The sequence below is a fragment of the Molossus molossus genome, unplaced genomic scaffold (assembly GCF_014108415.1).
Source record: "Molossus molossus isolate mMolMol1 unplaced genomic scaffold, mMolMol1.p scaffold_m16_p_4, whole genome shotgun sequence".
Lineage (NCBI taxonomy): Eukaryota > Metazoa > Chordata > Mammalia > Chiroptera > Molossidae > Molossus > Molossus molossus.
This window is the reverse complement of record NW_023425377.1, coordinates 64,860,901-64,879,880: the sequence shown is the minus strand read 5'-3', so window position 1 is coordinate 64,879,880 and position 18,980 is coordinate 64,860,901. Positions and strand designations below refer to the sequence as shown.

The 18,980-nt window shown below is 39.5% G+C and overlaps 1 pseudogene; it reads right to left on the bottom strand.

The window, feature by feature from the left end:
- Positions 1-2,582: 2,582 nt before the first annotated feature.
- LOC118643814 lies at positions 2,583-7,042 on the bottom strand (annotated as a pseudogene).
- Between the last annotated feature and the right edge of the window lie 11,938 nt (positions 7,043-18,980).

Here is an 18,980-nt window from a genome sequence, read left to right as displayed (position 1 = left end):
TCTACAGATGTGCGGTGCTGACTTTGTACGTCTTCATCAGTGACAGTCTCACTGAGCCAGCTGACTCTGATGAAGCAATACAATAAAATGGGCTTTAAGAAAAACAGACTTACTTAACTATGTGAAGTTTTAATAAAATTGACAACATTTTATTACAACACTAAGTCATTATTTGTGTCATTTTAGTCCCTTAAAATAGACATTTATTCTTAGGGCAGATTCATCAGCAAATTTTTATTGCGTAACCACTAGACTCAGTAAAAACTACAGCTTCTAAAATAATAGTGCACATTATATATATTGTTTATGTTTACATTTGTACAGTGCCTTACTTAAAGATCCTTTATTTATTTATTCATCACCATATTACAGCCCATGGGCCAAACCAATTCACTGTGACCTAGTTTTACACGGTCCACAAGCTAAATTTTTTAAAAAATAATTTTTAATTTTTAAATCACAGTTTACATACACTATTATATTAGTTTCAAGTGTACAATATAATGATTAGACATTTATATAACTTACAGAGTGATCCCCAATAAGTCTAGTACCCATCTGACACCATACATAGTTATTACAATATTATTGACTATATTTCTTGTGCTGTACTTTATATCCCCATAACTATTTTTATAACTGCCAATTTGTACTTTTTAATCCCTTCACTGTTTTTACCCATCTTCTGATTCCCTCCCATCTGGCAACCATCAAAATGTTCTCTGTATCTATGAGTCTATTTCTGTTTTGTTTGTCGATTTATTTTATATTTTTAGTTTCACATATAAATGAAATCATACGGTATTTGTCTTTCTCTGTCTAACTTACTTAGCATATTACCCTTGAGGTCCAGCCATGTCTTAAAGATCCTTTAAGTTAACTACAGAGGAAAACGATACAGGATTTTTCCTAAATAAAATAGTACACAGAAATTTTCTTGCCTGCAGGATACTTCTTCACAAGTACAATGTTAGATCAATATAAAAATATCTTTGACTATGTTTTGGAATACATTGTCTCTTTCTGAGGTCTAAGTGCTAGCTACAAAGAGATTGGCATTTATGCAATAAAATAAACTATTTGGGATGGGAGGTGCATTTTTTAGAACTTCGCTTTGGATGGTCTTGATAGTGAAAAAGAACGTACAAGAGCACCACACAAGTAAGTAGGGGTTGCTTCTTAGTGCAATCAGGAAGAATTTAGCCCAGAAAACAACGGTTTCAGTGGTCACTGACCCAAAACTTCTTTGTCAGTCAGGCATAAGGTTTTCTAGAGCTGGGGTCCCCCTGACCGGAAGAGATTCCCCAGTTCACATTTTCCTCACTGCCATCAATGCCTGTCAGTACAATGAAAAATGGCGATGTGAAGTGGTGTAGCCAATCTGGAGAATAGTTTGGCAGTTTTTTGAGAAATTAATTATAGAGTTTAACTCATACGACCCAGTAATTCCATTACTTAGGTGTACACCTGAAAGAAATGAAAACCTATGTCCACAAAGATTTGACAGAAATGTTCATAGGAGCATTATTCACAACAGCCCCGAAGTGGAAGTCCATACAATTGGTGAAGAGATAAGCAAATATCCTTACAAATGAATATTATTCTGAAATTAAAAGAACTGCTGATACATGCTACAACATGGATGCACCTTGAATACCTTTTACTATATGACTACATGATGCAAAAGACTACATATTATATGATTCCATTTGTATGACATTTCTAGAAAAGGCAACTTATAGAGACAGCAAATTTAGTGGTTGCCTGAGGATGAAAGTTGGACAAACAATGGGCTACAAATGGATATAAGGCATCTTTTGGGAATGATGGAAATTAGATTGTGGTTATGATTGTACAACTCTGTAATTTACTAAAAGTTATTGAATTTTACACTTAAAATAGGTAAATTTTATGGGATGTAAATTAAAAAATGTATACACTTAGACCTGTGGGGATTGAAATGATCACATGCTGAGTATGTGACCTATGAAGACTACTTTGGGAACACACCGCTCTGGCCCCTACAGGAGGAAGCTCGGCCGACTCACCCACATCCTCTCACGCTGGCCTGGACAAGCCCGGGCACAGCACGTGGCAGCTTGTCATCAGTGAATGCTGTCAATAGCCTTGTTCTAGTAAAAATGTCTTATTTTAAAATGCCCTCATTCAGCAGGATTATAGGCCAATTTGTGATGCATTTCTCTGTCAAAATGCTATTGTCTAGAAATTTGTACTCTGAAATGCATCTTATTGAAAATTTTCCATAATGAGAATATTATTAAATAACCATTTTTAGAAGTAGTAGTGTTGTTAGAAACCACCTACTCCACACACTCATTTTATGGTTGAAAAATAAGCTTAGAGAGGTTAAGTGACTTGCCTGATGTTATAGTTCTACTTAGTAATACACGGACCTAGAACTGATTCTTACAGTGTATCCACATTGTTTACGTCATTATGTTTCCTAAATGGATTCTAAGCTATGTGCTTAATTATAAGTTTGCTCACATACAAACATAACACAATGCATTTGCATTAGAAGGTGCATGCCTTGGACTTCTAATAAGATCAATGAATTTGCATTAAAACGTCTGTGTGACGTGGTGGCAAGCCTGCCCACGGAGGGCACTCTTACTATGGATGCCAACTAGCTCTTCACACCTCACATCTTTACTTGTCATCACGGTGTTCCAGACAGAGGCACTACATGGCTGCAGGTCTAAGGTGTGCAGAACAACTGGAATAGTGTAATGACCAGCCATTAAGATGGTTCCCCAAATTCTCACTTCCTGGTGTTCACATGCTTCGGCAGTTTCCTCCCACACTGATCACGGTGACCAGCACCATGCAGAGTGATGGCATGTCACTTCCAAAATAAGGTTATAACAGGACCGTGACTTGCACTTTGGTTGTTCTCTTGTGCCATCTCTCTCTTGGGTCACTTGCTCTAGGGTAAGCCATTTTGTGAGCGACTCTAGGGAGAGGCCCATAGAGCAAAGGACTAACCCCTCTCATCAGTAACCACAGGGCAGGCTCGAAGTGGTTTCGCAAGACCCAGGTGGACATCAGGGACAGCAAACCCACCAATAGCTTGAATGCAGCCTCTTGAGAGACCCAGGAAAAATATTCCCAAATCCTTGACCCACAAAAATTGTTAAATAATGTTTATTGTTTGAAGCTGCTAAATTTGTGGGTGTTTTTTTGTTGTTGTTATGTAACAAATATACATAGTTTACCTGATAGGCGACTCTCCAATACTTATTTACAAATTGAACATTTAGAAAACCGTGTTTCAAAAGAATCAGGGAAGGTTACATTCTGAAAGAACCCTCTTTTCCTCCCTCTGGCTTTTCTTTGGTAAGGCAAAAAAAAAAAAAAAAAGGATAATCAGCTCTTTGATTTCTATTTCTGTTGTGTTTCATTTTTTTTTTTTATAGATCTCTTACCCTTTAATTTTATTTTTTTATCTTCACCCCAGGACACTTTTCCATTTTTTGTTCAGACAGAGTGGGAGGGAGAGAGAGGAAGAGAGAGAGAGAGAGAGAAAGAGAAACATCATCATGAAAGGGACACATCGAGTGGCTGCCTCCCGCATGACCCCAACTAGGGCTGGGGACAAACTGCATCTGAGGTCTGTGCCCTTAGTGGGAACTGAACCCGGGTCTCTCTGGACCGCAGGCTGATGCTCTAACCGCTGAGCCAAACCAGCCAGGGTTGTTGTGTTTCATTTTCATAATACATTTCCTCTACATAATGTGATTATTTGTAGAGTCATACAATGGGATTTGGGGCTAAGAATAACCAACTAACTTAACCAACTAAATTCTTTCCCTCCTTCTCACAGCATTGCCATCCAGAAAACTGGTTTCACACACAAATCTTAGGCGATTCCTGTGGCTTAGACATTTTTTGTGTTTGAGTTAGCTATCCTCCCTGGCCATTCCAGTTTTTATCCAATAGCATGGCTGCAAGTCGGTGTGTGGTCTCCCTTCTATTATAACACTCCTCAGTTCAGGGACTTGGAGCTTTGTGAAGAGACATGCCAAGTCTTTGTTGAGATCTCTCTAAGCAAATCAAGGTGAAGGGACAAAACAGACAGGCAGCACAGGTGCTCACCATGTTTATCAAATACCTTCTTGTGTTCCAGGCACTGTGCTACATGTGGTAAATATTCTGTCTCAGTGAGAGCCTGGTTGCCCCAGAGACAGAGGACAACCTCGAGGAAAGCTGAGTGGGTCTGAGGCTCTCGGCTATCCAGATACCTGAAGACTTGGGATGCAAAGGGAAGGAGCGAGAAGAGATTAACTTAAAAATTGGTGTATTGGCTGGCTTGGTTTTCTCCGTGTCCAGGCACATGCTTGCACATGATTTTCCCTGGCTCTGGCCACCGTGTCACTAAACAAATCATAGCATGTTTCCTGTTGCCAAGCCTAGGAGAGGGTGCTGACTCCTGCACCAATTTCTAAACCAGGGATTTCCCTCCCGGGACTCAGATTCGCTTACTATTGGTTTGATTTCCCAGCCCACATTTTCTTCATTTAAAGTGTCATGGACCATATGTTTTGTTTTCCTAGTTATCGTAAAGTAAAATAAGTAAGGTTTTATAAAATCTGTAATGACCTCTTAAAATGTTTAGAGACAAACAGCCTCTCTTCTTCTTGTTAGGGAAAGACTTTAGGAAAACAGAATTATTATAATTGAATGACACCATTTAATAAGGTATACTTATCAGCTACTTCTGGGATAACCCAAGGCTCTGATCCACCTTATTAGCATTCAAACCATGCTGCCTGAATTTCAGAAATGCAACATCTGTGCTTGATTATTCTCGTTTCACTCTTCAAACCACTACAGCTGCTTTGGGACCCCAACTCCTGCTGATCTAGGATACTGAAATTTGGTGAAGGCTTGAAATACATCTCCAAATCAGAATTTCAACAGAATAAAATGTCTTTCAATGATTTTTCTCAGTCTTTTCACCAGAAAATGTGTGGTAACAAGCCTTTAAATAGAAAACTGCCCTCCATGATAGACTTAGGGATCAAGGTTGTCTTTGAAAAGAGTTGTCTTTGGAAGGAAAAGCTTCACACACAGGATGGCCTGGGCTTCAAGCAACTCAACCCAGGGTTCTGGAAGCAAATTCTTCATCAGTTGTCAGTGTTTTCACTTCAAGCCAGGCATCAGACCCCAACTCCATCTGACCTCCCTCATTGTCGTGGAGGAAGGAGAAACGCTGGGGGGATCTCAGGAGGTGGTGGAATACGTGTGCAGGTTCGGGGCGCCTGGCGTCTGGGCACTGAGTGGAGCGGGCCAGGGCTCCTGAAGTGCCTCCAGGTGGGCCTTCCTAAAGCTACAGCACATCCAAGGGGTCGAAGTGGAAACAGGAGCCACGTTCTGAAGACACGTTAGAATAACATGCTGGATTTAAGAGCACTGAAAAAAATCAATACAAGATGGATATATTCTAAGCCCTTTCTTTCCCTACACTATGCTGCTTCCCTTTCATAACCGCATATGAAAGAAATAAAACAAATAAAGTTTATATTTCCCCTTCTTTCTATTTCAGGTAGAGGCAATCATTTATGACCCCAAATGTCTGACTATACACATATCCAAATTCTTAATGCATGAAGTTTGTTTCCTTACAGCATTCCTTTGGGCCCTTTTCAAGTTAGGTGGGATCTAACACCAGGACTTTTAGGTTGCAAGTTACCAGCAGAGTCGGCCAATTCCTAAGCTTCTTTCCATGAGAAAGTAAAGTTGCTTAAAAACACTAAACAACAGACAAACATGGTTTCTAAAAAAAAAAATACCCTGATTTGTGTTTATGAAGAGTAATTTTTTAAAAACTATGGAGTGGCTGTTATCTAGGGCATCACCAAGATCAAAGTTCTCCCCTTCTTCCAGCAAGTGGTGGTAGGTGGTAATCTCACCTCTAGCTTGACATTGATGTAGAGTCTCATACTCCTAGGCCTGGTGCTGCCCTTCTGCCCAGGTCTGGGCCAGCTCTAATGCCAGGTGCAGCAGGATCTCATTGGGCTGTTTCATCTGTGTGGCTCAGCACGTCTCCACCTCCCTCAGGCTGTTTTCCAAACTGGCCTTCAGGTTTCTCATAGAGCCCAGGCCAGTCTCCAAGGACTGGACCATACATCTCAGCTCTATGAGTGTCATCTCAGCAGCTCCTATCTAGGCGGTCTGCTAGGTGACCACTGTGGTGTTCTCCTCCGTCTGCTGGGACCAGTACTTGTCCAGCTCCTCTTGGTTCTTCACAGCAGCTCATTATACTGGACCCCAAAGTCTACCATGATCTTGCTGAGGTCCTGAGATTTGAGGGCATCCATTTTCATGGTCAATCTAGAGCTGGCAATCTGGTTTAGTAGACTATTTACTTTCTCCTTGTGGTTGTTCTTCAAAAAGAGAAGCTCCTCCTTGAGAGTCTCCATCTCTGTCTCCAGCTGCAGTTGAGTGAAATTGGTGTCATCAATGACCTTCCCAAGGCCACTGATGTCACTCTGCACAGACTGGTGTATGGCCAACTCTATCTCATGCTTGACTCTGAAGTCATCATCAGCAAGACGGGCATTGTCAATCTGCAGAACGACGTGGGCATTGTCCATAGAACTTGCAAAGATCTGAGCTCTCAGGTCTCAATCGTCTTGAAATAATGCCCTCAGTCTTTGACTTGGGGTCCCTTCTTCTCCAGGTGTTCCCCGATTTTGTTCTCCAGTCTCCGATTATCAGCCTCCAGGCTCCTCACTCTCCTCAGGTAGGAGGCCAAGCAGTCATTCAGGCATAGTCTCCTTCTTGCTCTGGATGTCCCCTGTGCCTGCCAGAACCACAGCCAACTTTGTAGCCAGGCTCCAAGACCCCCAGCTGCCCTGCACACTGGTGGAGTAGGACACAGAGATCCAGGAGCCCGAGACTTCAGCATCTGCATAGGTTGTAGCCATGCTGCGAGCTGGCTGGGCCTGGTGGCTGGGTGATGGCGTGGAACCCAGGTCCTGTAGTTTGTGAAGAAGTTGGAGCAGGTACAGAAGCTCATGGTGTTCAGGGAGGAAGGTGAGAAGCTGAAAGTCAAGTTCAAGCAGCAGATGAAGAGGAATGTTTGAGCTACCCTGGATCAATAGTTTCATTTCTTTTCTTCCTTTCTTCCTTTAAAAAAAATAAAACCTGGCTTTGGCTGGCAGTACCACTTCACCACTGTTCTGAATGATTAGAGGGTTTTAATTTCAATCAACTGTCAGATGACGAACCTGATAAATACAGTAAAAGTATGTGGTAGGAGGGAAAAAAGGAAAGGACTGAAGGAAGGGAGGAAGGAGAGAAGTTAGTTTGTAGATGTCATTGCTATTCTCAATGAGACCTTTGACCTTTGAATTTCACAATATTGGTATTTTTGTTGGCCTACAGTCACTTAGTCTTCGATATCAAATGTGGCCTAAATAACTCACTTTCATTTGTAAGAAGCATAATGGAGTAAAGAATGCGGGCTTTGGCAAAAGACACACCTGAACTTGAATCTAGTGCCTGTCATTCACTGCTTGTAACCTTGGCCAATTTACTTAGTCTCTCTGTTTGAGTTTCCTCATTTAAAATATCCACCTTCACAGAGAGAGTGATACTGAAAGGCCATTGTGAGTCATGAATATCTTCCTCAAGGGGACTGACATTTATTTATTAGAGATTCATTAACAAGTTTTTTGTTAATCCTCACCCAAGGATATTTTTCCACTGATTTTTAAAAATTATTCTTTTTAATCCTCACCTGAGGATATTTTCCCACTTATCTTCAGATAGCGTGGAAGGAAGAGAGATGGAGAGAAAAGGAGAAAGAGAGAAAGAGAGAAACACTGACATGAGAAGGACACATCAACTGGTTGCCTCCCGCACGACCCTGACCAGGGCCCGCAACCGAGTTATGTGCCCTTGACCGCAATCTTTGGTCTGCAGGCCAATGCTCTACCGCTGAGCCAATCCAGCCAGGGCTCCACTGATCTTTAGAGAGTGAAAAGGAGGGAGGGAGGGAAGGAGAGAGAGAGGGAGGAGAACGACAGCGAGAGATATCAATGTGAGAGAGACTCATTGAATGGTTGCCTCCTGCATGACCCTTACTGGGGCCAGGGATCAAACCTGGGAATCAAAGCCAGGACCCTTTGATCTGAGGACGGATGCTCTAACTGCTGAGCCAAACTGGCTAGAGCCAGAATGTTTCTTGTTAAAAAAAAAAATGCATGAGAATACTAATGAACATCTTTGAAATACTCAAAGAAAAAACTGTCCATAGAATTCTGTATCCAGTAAAATACTTTTCAAAAACAAATAAACAAAAATATTTTTTTAGACATACAAAAGGTGAAAGAATTTATTACCAGCAGATGAAGACTATAAGAAATGTTAAATGTTCCTTAAGGTACAAAGAAATTATTACCAGATGGAAATATGGATTTACACAACATAATGAAGACCACTGGAAAAGGTAACTATTTGGGTAAATATTTAAGATTTTTTTTAACACTTTCTAAACACTTAAATGTGTTTAAACAGTCACCTGTTTAAAGCAAAAAGTAACAACAAAGAATTCTGGGCTTTATCACATATATAGAAGCAAATGGATGGCAACAATGGACCAGAGGCTGGGGCTGGGGTGGGGCGAAATGAAGGTATTCTACTGTAAGGCCCTATGCTACAAGTGAAGCTGTATAATACAACAGCATTAGAATGCAGACTGTGATATGCTACAGCTTTACACCATAAATAATAAAGCAATAAACAGAATAACAAAACAGTTTGCATTAATAAACCAAGAAAAGGAAGAATGATGATGTTATAAAGAGAAAAAAATCAAAAAGAAGACAGAAAAAGAGCAAGAAAGGAACCAATAACAAATGAAACAAATGAAAAACAATTAGCAAAATGATATACTTAAATTGATCCACATCAATAATAACATTAACTGTAAATGTTATAAATTCCCCGCCAAAAGCAGGAATTGAGAGAGTAATAGCAATAATGAGCAACTAGAACTCTCATATACTATTGGTGAAAATGAAAATGGACACTCATTTTGGAAAACAGTTTGGCAGATTCTTTAAAAAGTTAAACATTCACCTACCATATGATTCAGCCTATTTACTCCTAGGTATTTACCAAAGGGAAATGAGATCATACGTCCCTGCAGACCTATTCATAGCAGATCTATTTGTAATAGCTGCACAACAAAAACAGCCCGAATAACTCAACATGAAAATGTCAAAGTATGGATTTGTTTGTATGGATATGCTCAATAACATAATTATGTTGTATAAAAGAAGCCAGACAAAACAAGACTATCTACTGTATTATTTATATAGATTTCTAGTAATTTCAAATTAATCTATAATGACAAGGAAGTGAATTAGTGATTGCCTAAAATGAAGGGAGGGGGGACAGGAGAGAGGGTTTATAAAGGGACGTGATTAGAACATTCAGGGGTTGTAGATATATGCTCATTATCTTGATTGAGATGATGGTTTCACTAGCTCACTTATTAAGTTGTGCACTTGAGAAATGTAGTCTGTTTTATGTCAATGAACTATCAAAATCAAGACAAAAGAGAAAAGAAGTTATATAATATTTGCCCATGGATATATTAAAGAACAGTTTGCTTCTTACTGAGATCCCCATACACCTGGGGGTCTATAACTGAAGAGGCATTTCACAAAACTCCATTTGCTCCAGCAAGAATACCTTGAAAATACCTCCCCAATGATTGCAGCTTTAATGTAACAACCTGTCTTAGAGACTATCATGCCTCAATTTCATCATGCTCAATAACTTTGTTTTCATTGTTCACCAAAGAAGCTCAAGATTTCTAGGCCATCATCTCCTGACTTTATCCCCTTATGACTCTGCACATTCCCTAACCATCCTGTTCCTATCCATCTCCTACCACATGTAGCCTTCCAGTTTCTTGTGAAAGTCTTGATTTGTCTTTAGCAAAGTCCATTGTATACTCAGCCTCTTGCCTGAACATAGTCTTCACCTTCTTTCTCTGAGACCGGGCTATCCCTTGAGAATACCTTTTTTTCCTGTAGTTTCTCTAATGGTAGGTATTCTCTTTCCTTTTTTATCGCTCGGCCTGAGGGTGGGGTAGATATACTTCTTGCTACTCCTTGACTACTTTTAGACCATTGTTCCTTTTTCTTCTCTCAAGCCCAAAGTTTGATAAAGCTCATGTCAACAAACTTATTATGGTCTATCTCTCCTTGTTGACACATGCATACTTCTCTTCTGCTAACTATCTCAGTTTAAATTAGTCACCAACTCATTTAAATGGCCCTTGTAGCTGCCCAGAAATCCTTCTACATTTCCAAACACTCTTGTTCTCCCAGTTGATTATTTCATCTCAACCTCCAATAACTCCTCACCTCCTTTCACTCTCAGCTGATGGTTTAGCCTCCTAATTTAATGAGAATATAGGGGCAATCATAAGGAGAACTATGTGCTCCAGTCCTAAATCTACCAGTTTCCTAGCTATAATGTCCATATGCTATGTTTCCCTCCTGGTAGTTGTTTTCCTTGATCCCATCTAAGCAAAACTCCCTACACATATCAGTTGTTCAGGAGAAGGAATTCCTTTTATTCCTGTTTAGACATTGCTATAAAGTTGTTCCTGTTCTCTTCTGCCCCTCAGCTTTTACTTCCTTTCTGAATCATTTTATCAAGCATACTATAGTAGTTCCTACTTAAAAACAAAACTTCCCACATTTATCACCAACTGTCATTCTATTTCTGTGTTCTTCTCTTTTTCTTTTTTTTTTCTATTTTTCAGGTAGAGCGGGACAGAGAGAGAGAAAAAAACATTGACATGAGAGGGACACGTCGACTGTCTGCCTCCCACACAACCCTGACCAGGTCCAGGGACAAACTGCAACAAAAGTATGTGCCCTTGACCGGAATCAAACCCGCGACTCTTTGGTTCGCAAGCTGACGCTCTACTGATGAGCCAAATCAATCAGAGCTCTGTGTTCTTCTTTACAGAAAAATTGTCTGACTTGTTTCTACTCATTGTTTCTACTTTTTCTCTCCAGTCTCAAAGTCCAATTAATCTGCCACTTTCACTCTACCAATCTTGCTCTTCTTAAGTTTATTGATAATTGCCATGATGCTAAACCCAATGGTCAAGTCTCCTTTCTCTTCTTACTTGTCTTTTGAGCATAATTTTACCCAGCTGGTTGCTCTTTCCTTGAAACATCTTTTTCAAATATGTTTTTATTGATTTTCTTTTAGAGAGAGAGGAAAAGAGAGAGAGAGAGAAACATTGATGTGAGAAAGAAACATTGATGTGAGAAAGAAACATTGATGTGAGAAAGAAACATTGATCAGCTGCCTCCTGCATGCCCCCTACTGGGGATCGTGCCCACAACCTGGACATATGTCCTGACGGGGAATCAAACTGGGACTTCTCAGTCCATGGGGTGATGCTCAATCCACTGAGCCACACTGGCCGGGCTCCTTGAAACACCTTTTAACTGGTCTCCAAACTCCACGATTTGCTGTCTTCCTCTCTGATTGCCTACTCCTTTCCAATTTTATTTGTTGATTCCTGCTCCTCTTCCTGAACTTTAAAGGTTTGATTACTCCAGTGCTCAGTCCCTGGCCATCTCTTTAAGGTGATCCTATTTAGTTCCATGGCTTTAAGCACCAGGTATGTGATGATGGACCAAAATTTATATCTTTAGCTTGTACCTTTCTTCTATATTCCAGACTTGCATACATCCAATTGCCTATTAAATATATCTACTTGGAAATTTTTAGTTGTAAGAAGGATTCCTAGGGATCTAATGTATAGCATGGTAACTACAGTTAATAATACAGTATTAGCCCTGGCCTGTCTGGCTCAGCAGTTGGAGCATCAACCTGTGGACCAGAGAGACCCGGGTTTGGTTCCTGCTAAGGGCACATACCTCAGTTGCAGTTTGTCCCCGGCCCTGGCTGGGTTCGTGTGGGTGGCAGCCACTCAATATGTCCCTCTCACATCATTGTTTCTCTCTCTCTCTCTTCCCCCTTCTCTCCCTCCAGCTCTATCTGAAGATAAATGCAAAAATGTCCTCTGGTGAGGATTAAAAATAATAATAATAATAATAATAATAATAATAATACAGTATTATATACTTGAAAGTTGTGGAGAGTAGATTACACACACACACACACACACACACACAGATTTAACTATATTTACTATGTGAGATGATGAATATATTAATATATTTATCTTAGTAATCATTCTGCAATGTATATCAAATCATCACATTGTACACTTTAAATATATACAATTATTTTTGTCAATTGTTTCTCAGTAAAGTTAATAAATAAACTTCTCCACTTGCGTTTAATAGACATTTCCAATCTAATGTTAAAACCATAGCTATTGATCGTAGAAACTATGGCTTACCCAGTTTTCTTCCCCCAGTTATGGCAACTTCTTTCTTCTGGTTGCTCAGGAAGAAAATCTTGGAATCTTTCCTTGAAACCTTTCTTTTCTTTTCATGTGGCTTAAGCAATCAGTCAAGAAAACCTATCATCTCTGCTTAAAATATATCCAGAATCTGACCACTTTTTGCCCTTTTTAAAAAACATGTTTTATTGCTTTTCAGGGAGAAGAAGGGGGAGGGAGAGAGAGAGAAACATCAGTTTGAGAGACAAACACTGATTGGCCCTGGGATTGAACTTGAAACAGGCATGTGCCCTGACCAGGAATCAAACCCATGACCCTTCAGTGCATGGGACCATGCCCAACCAACTGAGCCATACTGGCCAGGGCCACTTTTCACCCTTTTTAATGCCACCACCATCAGCTCTCACCTGGATTATTGCAATAGTCTTCCCCTGCTCTCTTTGCTTGTCCTAGCTACCCAGTAGTCTATTAATAATATAATAGCCAGGTAAGCTTTCTAGAATAGAACATAACAGTCCCTTCTTTTATTCAAAACTTAATTTCTCTAACTAACAACACTGTAAATTATTATTTGCACATGTGAGCATGTGTGTGTGCATATTGTTATTTACTGTTTTACATTTAGCCTATTTCTAGTTAATTATTTTATATGGTATAAGTTATGGATAGATTTTTGTTGTTGTTGCTAAGGTGGTGGTGGTAGTTAATGGTTTGTTTTTGTTTTCTTGCATAGTCAAATTGTTCCAGCATTATTTGTTGAAAAGACTGTCCTTTCTCCATTGAATAACATTTGCAACTCCCATTCTCACAAATCATTTACTCATAATGATTGCTTTTTCAGCCAATTTGGACTCTAAAAAGAATTAATTCAGAAAGCCTGCACCAAAGCTCCAGTCTGGGGACCTCCCTATTTCATCATGGCTCAGATTCTTTATGTTTTCATCCCAGGCTTCCAGACCTCAAATGGAACTTTGTCTAAGAAGTGAGATTAAGGGTAATACCCAGACCTAAGTTACTGCTCTGCCTTCTCCCATTCCTCTGACAGAGTTCCAACATCTCTATTCTTTTTCAAGCTTAGAAATCTCTTAATTGATGAGTTGAGACAATGCTTCTTTGGCCAAAGATGAAAGACAAAGATTTCACAATCTAAATGAAACTCCTTCTTATGACACAACTAGAGGAATTTCTAAAGGAGATAAGATCAGTAATAAGATTTGCAAAATTTGGCCACATTAGTCAAAGATGGTGAAATTTTCTTTACAATCTTTGCATTCCAAGAAGAGACTAGTATGGCAACAGAGCTCATGTCATAGATAAGACCCTGAGGGCAGGCACATGCTCTGCCTCTGAGATCCTGGACTCTGGTTCCAGGTTCGCACATGCATCTTCTTCTCTAATTTCTGTGATAATCCTATAAAGTCGTCAACATTGTCCCATTGCTAATGAGGAAAGACTATGTACAAAGTCCACTACCACACCACCACAATGCGGCTGCCAGGAGAGGTAATCCCAAGACCATCTCCTAAGTCAGGAAATAAAAATTGGGAGTTCTTTAAACCCCTTAATGGTGATCTAATGGTCCAAATTGCAAGTCAAGAAGAGTGGCTAATAAGAGAGACAATAAATTATTGTACTTTCTATGCTTCTCCAATTCAACCAAGTTATTCTTCATTCATCTAACATGGAAGCTCTGCCCCAGAGAGCATGGTCTCTTATTCTTTCCCTAAACAATGGTTCTCAGTCTGACCTCAACATGTTTGCTCATGTGGCCCTCTTGCCTATAATAACCACGCCATCTTCTCTGTATCTTAAATACTATATTCACTCTTCTGAACTCCCTCTCTCAATCTTTTCTTCTGTTGCTACATGACCACTAGGATCTGTCAACACAAGTGTGGCATACATTTGCTAGGATGGTGCTTTGATAAAAATAGTAGCTATGATTTTCTCTATAGGAACTATGTAGGAACTGTACTAGGCACTTTGTTTACATTTGTTTTATTCTCACAAAAGCCCCTCGAAAAGGTATTTTTATCTTCCTTTTATTGATGAGTAAATTAAAATGCAGAGAAATTTAGTAGCTTAGAAATTAAAGACTCATAGCTACTAAGTGGAAGAGGTGGCATTCAAACCCACGTCTGACTTCAAAGTCATTGGTGTTTTATCCCTCTAAGTTTTAAGCCTGTTTGAATGTATCAGAGCAGTTGGAGATGGTCCACCAGAAATATTTTGGCAGGAAAAACTTTTCCTGAGGAAAAAGAAAACCAGAGTACACAGAGCAAATCATGGACAAGGGACTAGGATAGAAAAGAGAGACAACTTTGAGTTCTGCCATGTGTCTGTTTCTCCTACTGTCTTGCAGCCCATCCCTTGTGGAGGTATGCCTGAGACTGGGAGAAAGGATCCATCTACAGATGGCCAGATTTGGGATCCATAGTGTGGGGTCTGATGGGAGCTTCGACTCAACATGTTCCCAGCAAGCTTTTAATGCACTGGGGTCTCTGGTGGTTTTTATAAACTGTACTGGCTTCTGGGGGACTCTGTCAGTCAGGTAACCTTGACATCTCTGCCACTTAATGCTTTGGTGGTGGGTTGTGACAAATGATATTATTAACAGGTGAAGGGATAGAGGAAGAAAAGTGTAGGGTCAGTTCAAACTGACAAATTTTATTAGGTACCTCCTACATGTAGGCGTTTGGTCAAGCACTAGGGCACGGGGCCACTGGCAAGTTTGAGCAGGCATGTGGGCGTAGACAGGAGAGCTCCACGTCACATGGGTCTTCGTAAGCTTCATGTGTTCAGAAGTGGAGGCCTTCTTATCACTCATCTGCCCAGTGTGCGCATCTTTTAGTAATTCATGCAAAGGCATTGCACATACGAACACTGACTTTACTCACTGCCCTGTCCCTCACCGAAATTCATTAGAAAAGATTTAAAAATGTTAGAGGTACCTGAATAAAAAGTTGAGGGCTAGAAAAATACTGCTGTGCTATATTATGCTTTAGCTCTATGTTGCCTCCACTATTTTATTCTCCCAGAAAGTGATGTACATCATGGTTTGTTTTGCCTTCTCAGATGGACAGTAGAAACTTACTAGGAGCAGTGAGTATAACCAAAATTGTTCAGTATACTTATTCTTCCTGGGAACAGGACATTTAAGATGTTCTAAAAATATATTCTGATTCATTAAAATAAATTTCTTAAGAATGTAACAAATGTGAACATAATTATCTCTAGGGAGAAATTTTCCTATATGTCCTAAGAAAAAGCAAACAAAAAGGAACTGAGATACCCAAAAACGCTAAGGAAAGAGAGGGTGAGTTGAGTTGGAGTTTTAAAAGAAGCAACAGAAAACAGAAGTTAAAAAGAAGGAAGGAAGATGTTTGTGTCATAAAACTATATAATTAATATTAACTTAAAAAGAAAAAATAACTTTCTTTTATCATTGTATGTGCCAACATCATGTGAGATTGTGTCATATTCTGAGGGCATGACAGTACAAGTTAAATAAAGAGTTCTTTGAGGTCATGACTGTGAACTCAGCACTTTGATATCCAAGTGAGAGCTAGAAAATTAGGCTCTTGGAAGTCCTCAAGTTGGAGAATCTGGGTTATAGAATAAGAACCTAGGAATTCTCTACTTCCACATGTGATTTGGGCTACGATGCCAATGATGAGTATATTCTCAGGGATATGGAACATTCTATCTGAAACTAGGCAACTAATTATTTCAAGATAACGTGAACACAAGGGTACATTTTAACTGCACATGCACCATACAGCGTCGCTCTGCTCCCTGGCCTTTACTGCCCTTCTAATCCGAGAGGCATGGTGTGAGAAGTCAGGACAGTACCTTTGTCCACGCCAGTGGAAGAAGAAACACTCAAGTCACACTGAAAGAAATGAGCAGGAATTGGCACACTATTATAATAAGGTTCACCACATTTCACAAAATGATTTGTCAAAGAAATTGATAAAATCAAAATGTTTCCCTTAAGTCACAATCCCAAATGCTTATAGAAATAGAAAAAATGTGACTTAAGATAAGCTGACATATGGCTTTTATACACACACCAAAAGCAAAGTCAAAAGATAACAAATTGACCAAAAAAAAGATATATAAAAAATTTCTGAAAACTAATAAAAATACCACACACACACACATGAAAAAAGGAGGAAAAGATGGGAATAGAAAAATAACTATAAAAGGCTCTTAAACAGATGAAAAACTAGCCATTGTCATTCATAACAAAAGATAAAATTTAAAAATATACTGAAAAGTAACTTTTTACTAATTTAGATTGGGAAAATCCAATAGTGTCAAAGTACACTTTATGCCTGGCCAGTGTGGCTCACTGGTTGAGCATCGACCCCTGCACCAAGAGGTCGCCAGTTCGATTCCCGGTCAGGGCACATGCCCAGGTTGTGGGCCAATCCCCAATGTGGGAGGCGTGCAGGAGGCAGTCAATCGATGTTCTCTCTCATCGATGTTTCTATCTCTCTCTCCCTCTCCCTTCATCTCTCTCTTAAATCAGTACAGAAAAAAAATTGAAAACAAAACAAAACACACAAAACATTTTGCTAGCAACCCTGAAAGGAAATAAGAACTTTCAACATTGGTAGCGAGAATGTACATTGATACAATCCCCATGGAAGGCAATTGATAATACTTAAAAAATATATAAATACACATTCTTTTTCAATATTCCTGTTCCTGGAAATTTATCTTGGAGATATATATAAAAAAGATATTAGTATGGTATCACTCATCACAATTTTGTTTGTAACAGCAAATCTGTGTCCAACACATGTGTCTATCAATTAGGATTATTATGTAACCATAAAAAAATTGAGGATGATAGCTCTGGCAGGTTTGGCTCGGCAGTTAGGGTGTTAACGCATGGACCAGTGAGTCTTGGGTTCAATTTTGGTTAAGGGCACATACCTCGGTTGCGGTTCATCCACGGCCCTAGTCAGAGTCGTGCAGAGGGTGACCAGTCGATGTAGCCCTCTTATGTCAATGTTTCTCTCTCTCTCCCTCCCTCCCATTCTATCTGAAGATAAACAGGAAAAAATAATAACCTCCGGTGAGGATTAAAAATAAAAAATTTTAAAAAAGATGTTTAAAAAAATTGAGGATGATAAAATATTTGTCAAAATTTAATATTCATTCAAGATAAAAACTCTCAATAAATTATAAATGGAAGGGTACATCATCTGACAAAAGGTATAATATTAGTCAGGGTTTACCAAGAGAAATAGAACCAATGGCAGATCATATATATTAGGAATTGGCTTATGGAGGCCAAGAAGTCTGACAGTCTGCTGTCTGCAAGCTGGATAACCCAGAAAACAGGTGGTGTCATTTAGTCCAAGTCCAAAGGCCTGAAAATTAGGGGCCAATAGTGTAAGTCCTGATCTGAATCCAAAAACCCAATAACCAGAAGTGTCACTGAGGACAGAGGAAGATGTCTCAGATCAAGCAAGGAGGTCTGCCTTTTTGTTCTGTTCAGACACTCAGTGGATTGGATGGTGCCCCTCAGCAATGGTGAGGGTGACCTTCACTCAGTCTACTGATTCAAATGTTAATCCCTTCTGGAGAGACTCTCACAGAAATACCCAGAAATAAAGTTTTACCAACTATCTGTACAGCCTTAAGACACTCAAGTTGACACAAAATTATCCATCACAGGCATTAAAAAAAACTTACAGGTAATATCATATTAGTAGTGAAATATCAAATTATTTTCCCTTAAAATCAGGAACAAAGTAAGGATGGTCACCTTACCACTCCTATTCAACATTATACTAGGTCTCATTCAGTACAATAGACAAGAAAAATAAATAAAAGTCATACAGATTAAAAAGGAAGAGGTAAAACTGTGTTTATTTGCAGACGACATGATCATCTATGTAGATACTCCAGTAGAATCTACAAACATATATCTACAAAGTTTCCATGTAATTTAATGGAGAAAGGATCATCTTTTCAACAAATGGTGCTAGAATTAGTCATCCCTTTCTAATAAAAACCAAACAACAAAAACGAAACCCACCTCTATTCATAACTTGCACTAAATTAAAAAATTATCTATGAATAGGCCTAAATGTAAAAACTAAAATTGTAAAACCTCTAGAAGAAAATCTTTGTGACATTGGGTTAGGGAAAGCTCTCTTAGATAAGATACAAAAAGCACAAACCATAAAAGAAAATATTGATAACTAAGATTTAATAAACATTTAAAACTTCTGCTCTTCCAAAAACAGTGTTAAGAAAAATTAAAAGATGGCCCCACCCTGTGTGGTTTGCACGCTGCTGAGGAGTCAGCTGCCTGGGTGGGATGTAGAGGTCTAGACAGAATCAGTGAGTTGTGTGGCTGTGGGGCAGGGGGCCATTCCCCCTCCTTTCCCATGAATCTGACTGGTACCACTCCCTCTCCCAACTCCCAGTGGCCCCACCCTGCTGAGATCTGGGAAGAATCAGGACAGGCTGAGTTGTGTGGCTCTGGGATGGGGGGCCACTCACCCTCCTCTTCCCCCAAGCC